The following is a 20,294-nucleotide window of genomic DNA, read 5'->3' as shown; positions in this document are numbered from 1 at the left end:
ATGGTAGCTGGCCCAGGCTGCACCTCTTAGCGCCCAAATCGAAATAATTATCTTCCAGAAAACTTCAGGATTTTACTCTTAAATTCCCTATGAGAAAGGAGGACTTCTAGGAATTCTAGAAGTTGTTCCTCTCAATACTAGCTTTTTCAACACTGAAAAAAGAAATAATTTGTGTCCTTACCAGCAATACATTGGCTAATTTCAGGGAATTAGTTCTCTGAACCTACCCTGGAGCTTACTGGGTAGTTTGTATTGGGCCAAAGAAAGAAATAGGGAAAGGATTTTCATGGGAGGTTTTTTCAAGCTCTTCTTATGTTCATGATCCCCTTCTGCTGCCTTTACAATGAATTTGTTCGTTGACTCCAGTTCCCAGTGCTGGGTGGGTCCATGCTGGAGGAGGTGCCCTATGGATGGGGCCTGAGAGCTCAGCTCCTCATGGAGTGACACAATTCTGAACACACCACTCTCCTCATCCCTCTCAAAAAACAGAGGTGCAAGGCAAGCTTGGAAAAGGGAAATCACTAATGCAATGCAGTCATTGAGACCCTGTGGTGTTAAACCCAGCCCCTATAGTGCCTCTCTAGGAACCCCCAGAGGGAAACGTGTCCCTGGGATGTGGAGCCAGAAGGCCCAGTCAGTCTCCTAAGGCATTTGGCTTGTCTGCTTTCAAGTGTAGGCAAGTATTAAATTTTCATTGCCATGTTACTGTTTTCAGATAGAATGCTTTCTGAGCACATCAAAAAAGGACAGGCTGCCATGATTCGAGGCCAGAATTGGCAGCTGGGATAGAGAAGTGAGGGCTAGAAATCTTACATCTGCTCAGAGCAGTGGCATCCACTTTCTTATCTGACTAAAATAAATATCATGTTCAATTTTTAATTATTACTACCAAGAAAACCACCTACTGAGCTAGGGGATAAGTGCCAGAAAGAAGCAGTGCCCTGCCAACATGACCTTAGAGCAGAAGAGGGAGGTACATGAAATGAGGCACATTTGTTTTAGAGAGACACAAAGCCCAGTGAGAACTGGGGGGAACAGCCCATGCTACAGATGTGCCCAAATGAGTATCAGGATGCATTAGCTTAGTGCACTATTAATTTATTATATTTTGAAATAATAGTATAAAATAAACATAATTTCATCTTGTACGTGAACTCTGAATTATGTTGTGTGGGTCATTTCAAAGGACAGAAGTGATCTTAGTCTGAACTACCAGTACTAAATATTATAAATATGCCTAATGTCTGGTGTAATTACCACACTGCTATTTCTGTTCTGTGCTGAAATCAGATTTGCCCTTCAGCTTTTGCACTGCCAATTATCAAAATAAAATATGAAGTTGAATAACGTAACAATGGGATATTGCAAATAAAGCAGTAGTAAGAATCCAGTCCATGTGGGGTCATTGTATGTATAGTGAACAGTGCAGCATGATCTTGCAGCATAAGGACAATTATACTGCTTGCTCAAATATTTGGAATTCATGGAGACAACACCTGAAATTAGGAAGGTTAATGACTAAACTGATTAGCAACAGAGAAGGCATTTGCAAACAAGTGAGTTATAGTCATTGCAACAGTAAAACCTCTGAAAAACATTTAAAATCATCATAGAACTCTTTCCTGGAAAAGTGTTTTGACTGATCATAACAAGGAGCTCAGTCATGATGTTTCACCTTAGAGAGCCTTCGGAAATGGATCCAGATGGATGGGCATGAAAGATGTTGGTTTGGTCACTTCTGCTCAAAAGCTGGTTTAGCAGCATTTGAGCAAATTCAAAAGTAATTTTGAATGAACACTGGTAGTGAAATTCAAGTCATATTTGGCTACCATCTTTGAAAGCTGAATGACTTGCTGCTTTATTTACTCACTCTTGGACACAAAAACGTGAAGTCAAAGTCTGATCCATTAACCTCATGCAAACTACATCCTGGCAGCTGTTACTTATGAGTAGGGCATGTGAAAATAGAGACAAATTCTCAGGCTGGACTGAACAGGCCTTTGTAGATGTGAAATATAGTAATGCTTTACTGAAGTAAGTTTACCTCTGCCTGGAGGACAGGGATCCCAATCCCTTGTTAGGGATTGTAGCATATATCTATTGCTTTTCTATCTGGATGCATTGACCCTCTGCAGTTTTTATTTCATTCTTATGTACAAAGTCTAGTACCAATTGTAAGCACTACCAGCGAAAGATGGAAAAAAAGAAAAATCTCCAGAGTTGTCAGCCTTTGAAACTTAAAGGAATTAAATTTAAAGGAGTGCAGTCTCATTACTGCGTCTAACTATTCAAAATGCCTCTATGTATGCCTTTCTGAGCCAAGATTTTTTGTGTCTCATGCCTAATGATGTTCAGAATTTATTGCAATATTTTCTGCTTCAGGCCTTGCATTTGTTGTGAGTTTGCTGTTTCTCTCAAGGAGGTACTGCCTCGCTGCTGTGCAGTGTCAGAACACTGTACCACGCTGTTCTGCAGGAAACCAGCCAGCAGAGTGTCATGCACACACAGATACCCTACCTGCAAACTTGAATATTTGCATTGTTCATATTTGCTACCATCAATTTAGTTCAGGTACTTCTGTAAAATGATACCTAGAAGCTAATCAGAAACTTCAGAGGATATTTCCAAGACCAGTTCCCTATCTGCATACCTGTCTTTATAATACATGGGAATAGAGAGGAGCACTGCAGCAGAGCTACACTGTATAATGATGGGGGTTTGCAGGGTACCATGCTGACAAAGTTGGAACTGGCAACTGTTGTATCATGTTGCAAAGCAACTGAGGGAGGATTTTCTTCTGGAGATTTCTTGTAAAGAAATGAAACTCCCTTTTGAGCCAGTATATTTTATATCTTCTTGATTTTCTTATATGGGATTGCTGTCACAGGACTCAAAACCTTTATGTTAATTTATCCTTAGACATATTAAAAATGCATTCATCCACATGATTTAGTTAGTTCAAAAGAAAAAAAAAGTAAATGAAGACAAATACCTGGCTGTAGATACAGTGTAACATTTAAATTGATTGTGGCCTATTAAAGCTCATTTGTTCATCAAGGGTGAAAAAGTATTAACAACTGAACTAGTTCTCATTCTCCTAGTCCTGATTTATGTTCATAAGCACGAATACAGATGAATGGAATTAGGAGCAACACTCTTTTCAAAGGATTTTAAATAATTTTCAAGTTGTGATTTCTACCTTAAATTCACAAAAAAAGATCTTTGGAGCAACAGTGGTTTGACTGATATTAGAGCAAATATTTTGTGGGTTTTTAAAAATAACTCTTACCCATTTTGAGAAAATTGATTGGAAACTTATTTTCAAAAGGTGTTTTCAAAAATGTACTTTAGAAAATTGTGGTTTCATATAATTATATTTAATGCATATAAGTTAACTTTCATGATACAGCTGGAGTTACTTCAGTTTAGTTCAATGTGGAACCAGTTGTTAAAAGCACAGCCCATTTCGTACCCAGGTGTTGAACCTCTGGTGTGTTCTGCTCCCTCTCATCACTCTCCTGTCTCCCTGCATCTGTGCTGCCCAGGCTGTGTCCCCTTGGCTTCATGTCCTTTGCTACCTTATCTTTTTTTTTTTTTTAATCAACAATTCCACATATATTTCCTGCCTGTTTTTAGCTGCTATTTATTTGGCAGAGAACTTGAATAGAAGTTGTCTTCATCAGTGCATGTGTGTTAGTTTAGAACAGCAGCAGAGTTTATGTGTGTGCCCTGACTGCTCACACTTGTGCCACCTTGACCCCACTCACTACTCCACATCCAGAAAGTGTTTAGAGGTGTAAAGTAGATTTTTTTTCAAAGGAAACAAATTCTGAAAATTCTTTCCATGGGGGCACAAAATGCATCCCAGCCCATAAAACAAAAGTCCAAACAAAAAACTGGCCTGTTGTGTACTTCTCAGATGTTTATTAGGGGTGGTAGCAGGATACAAGGCTGAATGTATCCCAGAAGAATACATGGGAAGTACATACAGTGCACGTGCAGGAACCTCAGCTACTACCTGCTGCAACAATTGATTGCACCAAATGACTTGTTAATATGGATTAAAGCCTTACTTGCTCACAGTGGTGGATATTTAAAAATCCATCATTCCAAATCATATTGATGGCTAAGAACCATTTGCCTTGCAGACCTGGGTTAAGGATGTTAGCCCTCAATTACAGCACTAGAGAAGGTAGAGTCTGGCTGGCTATAATGGCTTTTCACTGTTCTGTTGTAGAACAAGTCATGGCTTCCTCAAACAAAAGATTTTTTTTTTTCTCCTGCTCTTCTAGATTCCATAATTACAATAATTCTTAATTGGAAGCAGAAATAAAGAGATCACTTTTAACATTTATACTATTTTACAATACAGAGACTTTTGCCCATCTTTGGTCAATCTGTTGTGCAAATACGAGAAGATGGTAGTTTTCCTTCCCTAGAGATAAGAGCCTGTTCCCATTTTCTCATTCCTTGCTCTGTTCTTGTATCCTTGTGACAACTGGACAGAGTACATTGTTTGGATTTTTAGAGTGAGGCTGGAGATGGGCTGGACAGCAATGAAGCTTTGCCAGCATCTTCAGACCATTAGCATAAATTCTAGAAAATATCTCAGTTCAAAGCCTGAGTCTGAGAAAATTGATATGCATGGATCCAAGTACTATTTTCACACAGAAATACAAATTTTGAATATGCATGAGCGAGAGAAAGATTTTACTTATTCCAGAAATCTGGCTAAGACATTATTCCCACCAGGACATATGATCATTGAAAGAAAATGGAAAAGCATGGAAGCACCAGCTGTTTGTGAATGAATCAGATTTGGCCTGGTTAACATCTGAGATGAATCAAATATGGTTTTGTTAACATGATAAAGACTGATGAATTGAAGAAGGTTTAGAAACCCTCTAAGGATTTCTCTGAAGAAGTGTCTGGCTGGTAAAAGAACCTATGCTGTTAAATAAATATGGAATCATTATTGGGCTATTTACTTGTTCACCTTCAAGTTAAAGACTTCATCAGTTTCCTGCTGTCATCATCCTACAGCGTCCTAACAAAATCAAATACCCTGAGCCTCCCTATTCCAGACAGGAGGTCGGCAGTCTGTGTGTGACTGTGAGACCACGTGCAATGCCTATGTATAACACAGGCTGTGTTTACTGAAGTAAATTGCCTGCTGGTTTGCTCAACTTAGTTTTCAAGAGGAATTTAAATATCTTATGTATGTGTTATATAAACTCAAGAAGTATTTTATGTAGGAGAAGGTTGCTTCACTGACATTAGAGCTACTGTGTGAATTGTGTGCAAGCTGATTCGGTTGAATTTTCCAAGTAAATGTTTATGGCTTGTTTTAAAATGGGGGGAAGGTCCAGTTTTATAACTACAGTGCTACTGTAAAATGCTTGTTTTAGCATTGGATACACAGCAGTGCATGATGGCTGGTGAGAAAAATAGGTGGAATATTCTGTGTTTGTACTGTGACCTGCAAGAAGGTTAAGTGAAGAAGGAAGGTTCTGTAATGTGACTTCAAGTTTACAAATAGATGAAAAAAACCCAGTTTTACAAACTGAAATTTTATCAACTATGAAATGAATCTTTCAGGATATACTTGGTGCACATTTTTAATTTACATGGGTGCATATTAGCAAGCACAGGTAGATATCTATGCGTAGGTTGAGAGTATCATGGGAATATGATATGATATGCTCTATGATGTGCTTTCCAGTACCACTGACACTTGGCATTTGCTGTTTTCAGCAGAAGTGTTTCTAGTGTTCCAAACATTTGGAAGAATTCTGGCAATGGGGAAATACTGTCGCTCCCAGTGATTTTTGTGTCATATATTCAAAAAAAGAATTACCCAGAAGCTCAAAAGTAGAAGCTTACGGTTAACAAAAAAAATCCCTAATATGAAACTTTTAAAGAGCCTTTCTGAGGGCGTCCACTCTATGTTATACCTCTGCCTCAAAGTAAAATTGCACTTGGGTTGACTTTCTGCAAATCAAAAATGCCTTCTATTTAGTTTCATTCAAAAGTTTAGCTATGCTTCATTGTTACCACATTAGACAGCAACCACAAATCCAATAAAATGTAAACCTTGCTTTCATTAAGTTGAAAGCGACTTGCTTGTTCAAAGTCTTTGAGACTGACTCTTTTAGAAAATAGTTTTTTCTCAAAGGTAAGCAACCTTGGTCAACATGAAGCTCTACTTAATCCCATGAGAATGATTGGTTTTTTTTTTTTTTTTTCCTTAGTCCACTGGCATGCAAATCATGAATTTACTTGTTTCTGAGTTTATTTACTTAGATAAAGACAAAAGGTTGCTGCTATCAGTTCTCTGTTTTCAAGGAAAAAATCTCTACCACTGTAGCACCTGATTTTGCAATGTTATTCTTCTTTTGTTAATTGATGCTTTCACATTGCAGTAATTGATAGATTGTGTTCTTCCAAGTATGTACTCACTCTGAAAACTGCCATTATCATTTGAGAAGTAAGACCATGCAGAAGATTTAGGTCACAACACCTGATGCCAGTATGTTTAGGTAAATTTGGAGTATTTCAAAATATTAAGGGCAAGGTTGAGCATGACATTGTCTAATACAGGCCTGGAAGAGTTGCTTGATCATTACCAGAATTCTTTCCAGTGACAAAACACTGTGATTTTATTTAATGAGGAAGGCTGTTAGAATAATGGGGCTTTGCATCTGTCTGTGCTGATCAAAGTCCTCTAGTCCTCAGGCGCTCCAAAGTCTGTTGACTTTGATAGAACAAAGCATCCAAGGAATGCTTCTGGACTTGGCTGGGTGTTAATGACTGAGCAGGTCGAAGACCTTACCCTGCTGTGCAGCACTGAGGGGGCTGAGGGCCAAAGTGTGCCAGGTGTGAGTGTGCATAAGCCCAGGATGGTGTCTGCAGCCCATCTTGGGCTTCCCTGTAACCTGCTGCATATATCTTACCTTGTACAGATTTGGGCAGTCAAGGATTTTGAGTATCTTGTCTGTTGAGTCTGTGAGGCTGTGCTTGCATTTAGCTTTATTTTGCCATCACAGGGTGGAGTGTACAGTCCCTCCTCAGTCCTATGGAATTTTCCATTTAAAGTCTGGTCACAATGGTAGACTTTTTATTGTCCCAACTGGTACAGTGCAATGTATTTTAAAGTCTATTTTACTGGTAACCGTAAGAGTTTTGTTTCCATGATCCTTCAAATATTTACACATTTAGCTTTCTTTATACCAAGAAATTTCAATAGTTTTATTTGCATTTAATAGAAAAAATGAAGGAAGAACATAAAATTCTCTGCTCTGTTGGCCTGGGGGATTCTTGTGAACTACTAGGGAATTTACAGGAGGTGATTGATAAAGGCAAGCTATTTACTTCTCTAACCTCACTCCCTCTCTCCTCCTCTCTCTCCGAGCCTGTACCTGCACTGGAAACGTCTCATTTCCATAAAATGGAAATATTGATTCATCCAGGCCAAGAATTGCCTATGTGTTACTGGTTGCATGTGCATAAACCATACAAGAATTCAGCAGGAGTAAATTCTTGGTGGTATTTCCTGTGCATGTGTTTGGAGGAGCAGGGAATAGGGAAAAGCTGAAAAAAATATATGTATATATATTTGAGTGTGTGTATATATATATGCAGCAAAACAAACTGGGCAAAATGTTTTAGTCAAGTGGGCTCTGTCTGAATTTTTTTTTAGAATTATGTTGTGAAGATGGCCAAATTTTGCTTTAGCTTGTGAAGAAGGAAGGTTTTACCTTTGGGCTTTTCAGCTGTCCCACAAAAGGGGCACTTCTTCTGGGGGTCAGAAATAATAGAAAAAATTAGGAACTAAAATCTTCTACTGTCAGGTTAATAATGCCTTTTGACTGTAACATGAAAAACACGCTTTTTGTTCTACCAGTCATTCATAATAGTCTTTTATTAGGTTTACAAGAAGAGTTCTATGGTTTTTTTTCTGAAAAATGGGCAGCCACTCTGACATAAATAAAAATCTTTTTGCTACTGCTTTCCAAATGGATTATTTCAAATGCTCTGATATAATACAAAGCATTTGTGTTTAGAAAATGTGAATCATGTTATTTACAATGATAAGTGTAAGAAAATAAAAGGGTAGTATCAACTGGTGGGTTTTGTATTACCAATTTTTATTTTATTTTTGGAGTTATTAACGGAAAATAGGGTTACTGATTAGTGTTATATAATAAATGCTTATTAAAGTAATTTCCATGAAAGAATACATAGTTCCACATAGCAATATGGAAAAGACACATAGTAATTGTTAAATTTAAAGAGGTTTTGATTTTTGTTTGTTTGGGGTTTTTTTCTAGTGAAAGCCCTGAAAGAGTATAATTTTTAGGTTGGCTGGAGTATTTTAACTGGTATGAACAGGCTTGAGCTGTCTCAAACAATAATAGATGACATTGCTAGAAGGCAACCATGGTAAATTGTTTGCTGCACTGCTATGCAGGTTACTGTTCTTTTTTTTCCCCCATGATCTCAATACTAATGACAGTAAGGGAATAAATGAAACAATTTCTCCAGAGTATGTCTAATTATGTTGGATTTTATGTCCAGGAAAATTAAGATATAATAGTACATCAGTAGAACTGAACCTGATACCACAGTTTTGTTAGTATTGATCTCAGACTTGTTTGCAGTGGGTTGGGGTGAAGGGAGAAATTGAATGAGTAAATCCAGATTAGCACTGCTTAGCACTTTGTATTTATGAGAGTGGTAAACCACTGCAGTTGTAATTACTGGTCTGCATCACAAATTGCATCATTTTTTCTCCTTGGGACTCGCATGTTTCATTGAGAAGTCTGGGAAATTATTTTTTAATGTGCTTGTTAGCACAGCTGTCTGAATGCTTGGCTTACATTAACAGTGACATCAGAGACTTTGCTCTTCTCCAGGAGTGCTGGGCAGTGCATTTACAAGAGGTAAATTCCCTGCTCTGGGGGACTCAGTGGATGTCTTTGAGAACATAAACGTATTTCACTTATATCTTCCTTCCTTGCTTCCTGAATTTTGAGAAAGTTCAAAATATATTCTTACCCTTACTTCTTGCCAGGTAACTAGAAGTCAGTGGGATTCACTGTCCTTCATGCACTGATAACTTCTATTTTAAAAGCATTTATGTAAAACTGGTAGAGATAAATTTGAGAGCCCAGAATCCAGCATGCTGCATCAAAAACCAGGATGATAACTGACAGCTTTAGAAACTCTCTAAATTTAGACATCTGAAAATTGTGACATAATACTTTTTTTTTTTCCACATCTGACAACCCAGTATTAAAGTGCTTAAACTTGCAGCCCCATCTACCAGTCAGTTCTCACCTCCAGCAGGCTTCCTGCAAGCAGAGTCCTCTAACGCACAGAGTTTTGAACAACACTGCTTTTTGTTTCTTTTTTCTTTTTTTTAAGCAAATTACTTATTGTTTATTTTTAAGAAAAACACTGGCTAGTTTCTTCATACATTTCTATATTTTTTCATCTTCTTATGCCAATGCTACTGCTGTAGAATAACTTTTTTCACAGATTATTTGTTCATAGCAAAAAAATAAAATTTATTGTAACACCAACCATCTTTCTGGATGTTTCACTTCAGCTAGGACTAGGGTCATATGGTTATATTCTGTGGCTCTGAAGAACAGAAGATGTTCACTAAAAGAGCACTCTTGTGATGAAGTAGCAGAAACTGTGACTTTAGCACAACACTTAATTGTATTTCTTCAGCTATTATTTAGAGACAAGAATAGCATAGTCGTGCCTGCAGTCATGCACACCTCACCAGTAGTCATGGGCCTTATTCCTTTCATTTGAAGCAGAAGCCTTGCTCTCTTTGCACGTTATAATGTAGGATTTCTGTTAGTTTTCTGCAGTATGAGAGCAGTTGACTTCCTTATGTTGGGCTTCTAAGATCTTTGGAACCATATTTTACCATGTGTGTAGGCATGACAATAAAGTGTTTTTTTCTTATAAATGAACAGAGCTCAAATAGGGAGAGAAGGGAATAGTGTGTTTCTGTATACTATTCCCTTAATTAGGGCTTCAACCACAAGTGGGAGTCAGAGGAGGTCATTCCATTAGTTTTACTTTTCCAAGGTGTTTTTTATACAAGTAGATGGGTGAAGAATTATTTCTCAAGAAACATGAAATCCAAGATGCTCAAAACTAAGGGGTAGCTTCTGATAACAGTCAGGCAAGCTACTCCATCGAAAATCTGGTCTGAAGCCTTGCCTCCTTCAGAATTCAGGACATTTCAAAATATCTGTAGAAACTTTCAAATAGCCTGTGTCATGTCAGCCACTTCTTGATCTGGATGAAGTGACTGCATTTTTGATAAGTTAAGAAGCAAACCAAAAATTCTTCATGTTTTGTTTTTCTGAGGTGTGGAGAAGTTCAGTTGTTTCCTATTATACCAGAACTTATAGAACCATGGATCCCCCCCAGGCTGGAAAGTCCTCATGGGGCCTCTAGTCCCATGTTCTGCTCAAAGCAAAGTCAGTGCTGGAATCAGACCACATTGCTCAGGACTCTGTCAAGTTGACAACACCTTCAGGGACAGGGATTCCACAACCTTGCCATTACAGCTGCTCCAGTGCTTTATTACCCTCACAGTGAGCCCTTTCATTGCATCCTGCTGGAATCTCCCCTGATTCATATTAGAGCTGTTTTCTCATGGTGCAGCTCTGTACAGAGCCTGGCTCAGGCTCCACTGTGACCTCCCCATCGGGGCTGGCCGATGGCTCTCCAGTCTTCCCAAAGCCTTCTCTTCTGGCTAAACCAGCCCTCTTCCCTCAGTCTCTCAGTCTAAGTCATGTATTCCTACTATCTCAAAAAAGTTGAGAGATTATTTTTAGCTTTATTATTATTTTAGTTAGTTTCTAAATTGCAAAAACTCCCATCAGCTCCTTTTCCAGAAGGCTCATAATCAGTGTAGTCCAGAAAGAAACTACACAAAATAAAGATGATCTTTTCCTTGTAAGTCACTTGAAATCTCCCAGCTGGGTTACCCTCTCAGAGTGTGATGATGAGTTGTGGTATTTAAATAGCAGAAGTGGAGCAGAAAGTTCAGGCAGTGGCACAGCTGCCTCTCCTCTGCTCCGTGTACCTGGAAGTAGTACACTGCCAGCTATCCAGGGCTGATGGAGGACTCTGGTGCAATTTTGAAACTATTTTCCTTTTTCTATTCAGCAAAGAGAATGAAAAAGGAAACAGAGTTCTGGACTGGGCAACAGCAGAAAGGTCTGAATGAGCAGAGCCAGGTGTATGCACTGCTCATCCTTGGCTGGGAAGGTTTGGATCAGGCCCTGGAGCTTCGCCTTTCCTCTGTGTTCTGAGGGTCCTGGTGCTCGTACTCCTGAGTGTCTGGGTCTCTCTCTCTTGCTTCAGAGAATCAAGACTTCATTTTCATCTATGTAGGCTAGGAAAGGGATAAGTATAGGACAGAAAAAGTATGTAAGAACATCAAAATTTTAAAAAATTCTCTTGGGAAAAAAAAAGTATTTTTAAGACTCTAGGTCTTTATTTCTATGAAAGAGCATTCTGTCCTCTCTAAATTTTACTTTATAATGGAATAGTTAAATGATGGTGGAATCAAAAATCAAAAAAAAAGAACCTCAAGCTTTTTATGATGAATTTGAAATGATATCACAATATGTCTTTATTTTGATGTAACCAGATTTTTCAGTGAAAATTTGTTGTCGTTTTCTGACAGGATTGATTCAGGAGAACAATTGAAATACAAGTCTATTGTTTTCATTGTATTTCATACAGAATTTCTAATAGTTCCATAATATATTGCAAAATTGTTACCATGTAATCACTGTAGGAATCAGGCAAGCAACATTCCTCCAGGTACAGCACTTTATAGGTAGGTTGTCAACTGCTGAAAAATAACAAGTTGACAACAGTTTGAAAAAGAATACCAAGCTAATGGAGCAGTGGCAGAAAACTTGGGTTGTTAAAAGCATGATGTATGAGAGAAGGAGAGAATGGGAAGAACAGTGTAACATGAAAAATGAATGGGCATTTCATTATCGGGGACTTCCCTCTTGCTTTCAAACATGTTGCTGCTTGCAGAACCCTGTGTGAATACTGAAAGTGGTTTGTTGGCAGCAGCCAGCCGTGTCATATACTTACACCTTCTCTTAGCAAGAAATTTGTATTGATGTGTCTTCTGTAAATTTTCAAATTGCAGAGCCATGGTAAATAAAATGTCATTTCCTGAATAAATTAGGATTTTTTGCTATCATCTGAATTACTGAAGTCATCCTGTGTAATATAATGTTTCTCCTTCTCCTGAGGCAGCCTCTTCAATTTTGCTTACACCTGTGGCTTAATATAGGACAGAAGGTCTTCCAAAGACCAATGTTCCCAGTGGAACACTGCTGATTTTCAAGAAAAGGCTTGAAAATTATTTTAGTGTTTCGAGGTAAACCTCCAGGTCTTGTAGTTTTTAATTTGAACAGGCTTGAACACATTTTGATGTGCAGGCATCAGCTCTCACTGGGAGCAGCTTTTGTTTTATAGCTCATACTCTTCACCTTGTAACCTCACAGAAGACAACTAAAATTGGTTTAATTTTCTTTGTTTAGCTTGCGTGACTGCTCCGGCGTTCACAAGTGGTTTGATACATAGTTACCTATCCCCTCTCTTGCTGGAATGAGATAAGTTCCACATCACACAGAGATCAATGGAATATAGGAACATTATAATGAATGATTTGGTAAAATAGTTGCAAGAGAGCTTTTTAAGGGTTGAAGTTGTATTTTTCATCTGATGTATTTCATCACACCACAGTTAGTAAGTTTATATGGAGCTTGTTCAGAACTATTCAGAATTTCTTCTTGAGGCCATACTGATATTTTCTTGTGAATACCATTTCTTCATCTGGGGTCCAAACTCTCTATTTATGTCTAAAAATATATGAAATGCACCAATCAACTGGTGTGCAAAACAGTATAAGCAAATGACTAATAATTATCCATTATTCACTTACACACCATGCAGTTCTATTTTAAACCAGGGAAAAGCTGAAGAGTGACATAGAAGCATATTGGATATGTGCTTAAGAACTGCAGCTTTGCACAGAATCATTCATCTCTCAATAAGTTATGAAATACACTAAATATTAACACAGAGTAATCATGCAGCAGATCAAAGCCTTGCATTTCATGGAATGAATTTTAAAGTAGACGTGTCTTTGAGAAAAGTAGTGAAAGTAAGATCCTGAGAAATTCTTTGTTACGTAAAAAAAATTAATTAAAACTGAGTTAAATTTTCCAAGGAGTCTGCTACTTGCCCAAAAGGTAAAGTTTCAAGTTTTCCATGACTATAAAATTTAGGTTTCATATATATATATTACATTTTTTGTCTAAAAAATGAACACAAAACTTTCTGACAAAACGAAACATTTTCTAGATTAAAACTTACAGGTTTTCATTACCAGTCCTTTTTTTTCCTCTTAAATTGGAAATTTAACTTTGTAAAAAAGGAAAGCTTTGAAAATAAAAGCATTTATCTGGAATTAAAGTACCCACTTCTTACCAAGACAAAAAACTTTAATGGCAATTTTGCTGAGCAGAAGTGTGGGGAAAATAATTTTGGTTTTATCCATGATAAAAACCCAACCAAATTAAAAGAAACCAAAAAACTCTACCTTTTACTGAACCCAGAAAAAGTCCTATTTGCACAGCTCTCAGGGTGACCAGGAGCCTCAGCATTCCAGAGGAAGTCAGTGTAATGCAGTGCAGCTGGGCAGGCAATCACTCTGAGAACAGGTTGGATTTTAAAGCTCACAGAGTTAATGCCTACAGACCAAGGTAAATCCTGTTTATCCTCTCAGGTGACGAGGTAGATCAGGCAGATTGTATATAGAGATCTTTCCTGAGTCCTGCATTTAACTGGTTGGCAAAAATTGCCTTCTTGGAAAGACTCCTGGTAATTGTAGGAGTTCTAAAACAAAGCAAAATGAAGCAATTAGAAAAACACTTCAAACAAGATGATGATTGAAATTAAGTTCAGTCACACAAATGTTCACAGTAAGATAGTTGTGTGTGTTGAATTGTTATGTAATCAAATATATTTAAATTAGTGTTTTATATTAGAGCTGCCTTTTATTGGTAGAGTTGTGTCAGTATTACCAGCTTTTTAGTTTGGGCTTTTTAATATGGAAATACTGACATGCCCATGAACTCCTAAAGAAATGCTGCTGTTTTCAGTGGGCATGTAAAGGAATGAGCTTTATAAACTCACATATTCCAAGAAATCCATGTACTGCTTTAAGCACATGGAGAATGCTGGTAGTTTTATTTGATGGTCAGTATTGCACCCAGGATAAACTACCCCGTTGGAATCCTTGCATGTCAACCTTTGCTGGGAATGCTGTTGAGTGAATCCAATTGCAGTTTGAGGATGTCTGTGGTTGGTATCATTGGGAAAAGGGGTCTGTACTGGATAAAATGCAGTTGAACATTCAGATCTCTTTGATTTGGTTCCTAATTTTGTTATTTGGGCACCCTCTTCTCCTGGGTTTCCGTGTTCTAAGACAGAAATGCTGACATTTGTCATGGCTTTGAGATTTAGAGCTAGAAAATGCTACCCAGGAGGAAGGTATCATTCAAGGACTGACAGACTTGATATATAGTTTTGGTCTTCACTGCAGAGTTGGACATTGATCATGGCATTAGAGAAATAAAGTCAGAGTAAAAACATTTGTACCAACATTCTGCTTAGCATAATGTTGCATTAAGGAGTTTAGCTGATTCCAAATTTACAATGTGTTTATTTCTAAAAGATTTTGACAAAATGAGATGTTTATCTTCTTGCCTCTTTTTTTATCCACATCTCAGGCCAACTCCAATATCAAGAAAAGAAACAACATAAAAAATATTATACACTGAAACTTCCAATCAAATAATTTTTAAGATTTAAAAAAATTTACTACGAAGATTAGTTTAAATGTTAAAAATGACAAATGTTTCCTCATTTGTTTTAAGAAAGCTCTGAAAAGTTAAATATGCAAATGAGTTAAGTCTTTTGAAAAAACCAGTCATTTGGAGAAAGGATCTCGGCTTACAACTGTCCTAAGTCACAAGGAGCTATTTTGTCCATCACAGCATAGATTTTATATGAAAGCCATAGCAAAGCAGTCTATATCATCTTTCTGAGTGTTTAACCATTCTTTTTGCTTTCACCTGAAGATTTTTGGTTTCTGTTGATTCTTCACAGTTAGTTTCTGCAAGCAAAAAAAAAAAAAAAAAAAAAAGAAGGGAGGTGTCACCACATTTTTTTATAAAAGCTGCTAAAGAGCTTTTCACATAGTTTCATCTCTTGGAGAGTTTTGATTGAGCATCTTTGAACCCTTACTCTTGCAAATTAGACCTCAAAAATTTGCTGGGATTTGGAGTCATTTGATGGAATTTTTCCGCTGGGTTGAAAATATCACTGTTGTTAGACTCATGGTCCAAGACAAGAAAACTTTCTCATGATCATCAAAATGAAGACTTCCTTGTAAACTTCATTGAGGGAATAGTTTTGGAACCCTTTTGTTGTTTGCTTTTTACCAGAACTAGGCTCTATTCTACCTTTGATTGGTCTCAGTAGCTAATGTATTAAAAATGGCTTTCACTTAAATATTATAAAAAACTATTCATTTCACAATTGCAATGTAACTTAGATCCATTTTTTTCCCTAAGAGTTGTTAGAAGTCATCGTAAGACTCTCAATTCCTCAATCAGTAATGTCCAATTCTGTACATTTTGTTTTCTTTCATGTTTCTTTTATTTTTAGCAGTACAGCCCTGAGGATTTTTGATTGTAAGATCTTATGACTACAACTTATGAGCTTAATAGCCATCACGCTATATTTATGATCCCATATCACACTTCAGGGAAAGCTTCTGTGGCCTGATTGCTGGCTTTGTTTGCAGTAGTCAAAGCCCCGGAGACGTCAGCATTTAGCTGTGCTCTGAAATCGCTGAAGTGTGTTGTTCCACCAGACTGGGTGGCCTACACAGCAACTCTAATAACAAATGGTTCTGGGTTTTTTGTGTGGAAGTAACAGCACGGGCATTGTGCTAAGGTTGCCTCCTGACTATTAGGCAGTAATTTCTGAAGAAAAGAGCCTGCTGTTCTCTCACTTCTGAAGTGAAACATGAGTATAACCTGGAATGAACCCATGTCTTATGTTTTTATTCATTGTTTGTTGACCCTGTGGTCAACCGTCTGTCACTGTGATTAATCATTCAGACTCCAGTTGTCCAAATTCAAGCCTTTTCTGCAAGAGAAAATGGGGAGTGGAAGGAAATAAAACAAAGTATTAATGAAAGAAAATGGGTTAATCTTTGACATGATAATTTATACTTGGGCTAGCAAACCAACGGGAGTGCTCTTGTATGTGAGTGATTAATAGCTGCAATGGTTGCGTCTGTGACAAGTGATTAATAAAGTTTGTGATTAAAAAAAGTACTTCCTTTTCTTTTCCTTAAGTGTGCAAATCTTGGAACTCCACTTCTGTCTGCACACTGGTTAAATTACAATGCAGACCTATTTGTAATTCAGATGTCATTCTCATTACTCATGCAAAAGTGTTCAAAATAGAGTTCACTTGATCTGTTAAGTACTGAAGAACTGGGAAATTGAGCATGTGCCCAAAAGACTTTCTAGACTATGGGGAAAAAAATGTTTGAGATGCAGCAGTTGCTTCACATAACCTATCAACATGGAATTTATTGCATAAAAAACTAGTATTCTATTACTGTACAAACTGGTTACTAGATGCAAATTGAAGTTCATGAATTGAATCTGTTCTTCATAGTTAGAGCAATAACTTGCATTAAATCTCAAACCTATCCAGATACAGCTGTGGTTTTAATTTTTTTTTCCCCAGAAGTTAGATCATGCTATGAAGAAGTATATAGTCTGAATGGAAATAATTCACAGGGCTGTGAGCATGACAGCTTCAACCAAGTGCTGCTTATTAAATCCGTACTTTCCCTTCCCCAAAAGTTAACAGTATTAGATGAAAATTTGCAAAAATTTGTTTACAACATCCCCTGCTAAATGACGTCTTTCAGAGCTCATTTCCAAATGCATCACATACCAGGCCCTAAACTCTTCAAATTGTCAGAGAATAATTAACTGGGTGTGTTGAGATGTAATTATATAGGAAGGTAAGAATGGCAGCAGTGATTCAGACTAAAGGTTCAGTTTGCTCTGTAGCCACTCTCCCAGCAGTAAGTGGATGGGAGCAGATGCCTGGGGAAACAAGATTGAGGAGGAAATGGTGTTTTGTGTGTTATACTTCCCTGGTTTCTGGTAATCTGTAGCTTCCAGAGCTGGAATTTGAATTTACACCATCATGTTTGGTAGCTATCAATATATCATGAAGTCACATAAGCACTTTTTTTAACCCACTTTTATTTTGTCCCCCATGACGTTCCATGGCAGTTTCCTTTACAATTTCAAATAAGAATTGCATGTTTTACCATTTTAAACTTGCTGTGTGAGCATTTCTTTGCTGTTCTTCTAGTTCCTATTTCATGAGGAATGGTGAATAACCTTTTTTTATGTTCTGTTTACTGTGCATGATTTTGTAGACCTGTTTCATATTTCCCTTAGGTCATCTATTTCGAGATGAAAACTTTTAGTCACTTCATCTTTTCTCCCATGAAATCTGTGGCACACATTCTAAATATCTTATTTAAGATGGGGATCAGTAGCTGAGACAGATCCATCATGGATTTACGCTGCAGTGTAACGATGCTTTTAGGGTTCATTCCAAATTTGTTTCTTAATAATTCCAGACATTCTTTTTGGCTGTCCCTGAGCCCAGAACTGGCATTTTCAAAGCATCATCTACAATGACTGCAAATCACTTTCTTTAGAAGTAATATCTAGTATACAAAATCTGAGAGGATTGCCTTGTTTTTTTTTTTTTTAGTGGTTTATACTTATTTAATAATTTTCAGCATTTTCCTTTCCTAGTATTCTACACAAATGTCAGTAAAATGGGAGTTAATAATTTTATGCATCCTCACTTATGGGTAGCACACTTATTTTCCTTCTCTACAGATATATACTGCTTATCAGGAAAAAGAAAATTTAATCTAAGGCTCCTCATAGTGCCCCCTTTGGCTTGTGTAATCTGCAATTTAGAGCTGCAGATTTACAGGCTTTACACTTTTCTAGAAGTCTAATAAGGTTGGACTGATGGATTGGCACAAAAACAACATTAAAGGCCCTTTTCTGGAAATACCACCTCAGCTGATCATGATTTGTTGCAGCGGCATGAAGTGAAATTTGTCTTTCATGCTCTTACAGATTAAAGTGCACAGAGAAAACAACACTTGCTCTAAAGTGACAAAGTAAGTGTTGTTGACAAATTTGTATGAAAGCTACCAAATTTTATTCCTTTATAGGCATGAATGTAATATGGGAGAAAAAAGCACTGTCTCCCTGAATGATGGTAATGTAATTGCTAGTTTTAGGTAGAGGTTTTGGAACAATATTTGTTTGTTCATAGATATGTTTTGGTTGCCCTGAAACATTTCTTCAAATGGTTTTTGACCAGCAAAAATTACCTTTGGTAGGACAAGACACTTAGGTTGACTTGAAGACACAACATTTAAAATTTTTTTTTATAATTTCAGAAGTGTGAAATTATTAAATTGAGCAATTGAACACTAGGAAGAGGAGGCTGGCATTGTTCTCAGTGTTCCCTGCTGGCTCAGGTCACTGTCTCTCTGGGGAAGTGAATAGCAGTCTATAATTGGAAACATCTATCAGAAAAAAGGGAGGGACATAAGTTTGAGTCAGTATTCCAGTACTTAGTTTTTAAACTAAATATGAGCTACAGAAAAGGCATCTGAGAGAAGCACATCCTATAACATTTGAGAGTAGTGTGTGCTCACTTGATATTTCAATAAATTTCTAATATTTGGCTGTAGATTTTTTTTCTTCTTCAAACCTGTTTCTTTCCTAAAACATGATTTCCAAAACACAGCCTCACATACTTTGCAGAATGAAGTTTTTGATGCTTTGACCATTAAAATGTTATTTGATATTGCTTGTTCAATGTCCTACTAAGCTTGGGAGAAAAAGGTCAGTACTCAGACAGAGAATGCAGACTCCAGAGGGCCTTTGGCTTGTTTGTTGAAAACGCCACAAAAGTTGATTCAATCATGTCTCTGGATTCAGACTTCTCTTCTGCCAGGAGCAGCCTGGCTCATTATTTTTTCAGAAAGGTATCTCCGAAAGAGCTGTGAGGTGGTATTAAACACTGTATGGGTCTGTAAGTCAGTGGGCTCTTTAAGATATGTAACCACTGACAGTGATTACTGGAGAAACAAAGAGAGAAGGATTCCTTGCTTTCCCTGCAGTAGCATTGTTTGATTTACAGCATTTCTTTAAAACAGAAAATTGCTGGGACTGTTTCTTTCTAAATAAGCAAACATGTGTCAATGTACTTGCAGAGACCATAGTATTTACATTTAGCTGTTGATATTTTAATTAACAATTTAAGTGTGTTGTTTGCCCTGCAAGTTCAGTGGGGAAAAACTCTACAAATAAACAGCAGCTCCCTCTTGGACAATCACTCTGTAAATTAGCTTACTTTGTCAATAAAGCGCATGCCTATCAGCCCCTTCACGGCAGCAGGGGGCAAGGATGTTCATTTACTTAAGCAGTAGGTTATACTATTAGTGTGTGTGATTGCTGTTAATTAGAATATGTGTAGATGTCTCAGTGCTGCACAGTTTGTAATATAAAACCTTTAAGTGTTTAGGCTATTAATGAAGCCAATAAATGGTTCTATTAGGAGACCTTTTTTTGTTGTTTTTATTACTTCCTCTCTGTTTTGCTGTTATTTATTATAATAATAGTATGGTAGTCAAAATATAACCAAGGGTTAAATAGAAACAGTAAAGCAGGGTTTTTACCTTGGGGAAGGGAGTGTATGTACCAATGTTTATCCTGTAAGTTTGAAACAGGAATGCATGTACAGTCCAGCTATGAATTCTAACTGATTTCCATCATTTCCATTTGATATTCGGTTCAGTGTTAAAATATGCTTTTCACATCCCTTTGACTTGAAATAATTTAAGCATTTGCTTAGTTTTCTAAATCCATTATAAATGTTCTCACACTTCCTTGTAAACAAGGTTACGTGAGTATATGTATTTGAAAGATCAGAGTGTATGAATATGCATTTATAATTTTAATTTTAAAACCAAATATCTATAGCAAATCCTGAATTAGTATCTTGGCTGTGCTATTCTATTAGCTACA

Source organism: Corvus kubaryi, unplaced genomic scaffold, assembly GCF_017639235.1.
Source record: "Corvus kubaryi isolate FWS band 111438036 unplaced genomic scaffold, C.kubaryi_AGA036_p1.0 37270, whole genome shotgun sequence".
Classification (NCBI taxonomy): Eukaryota; Metazoa; Chordata; class Aves; order Passeriformes; family Corvidae; genus Corvus; species Corvus kubaryi.
The sequence above is the reverse complement of the archived record's forward strand: the minus strand, read 5'-3'. Positions refer to the sequence as shown.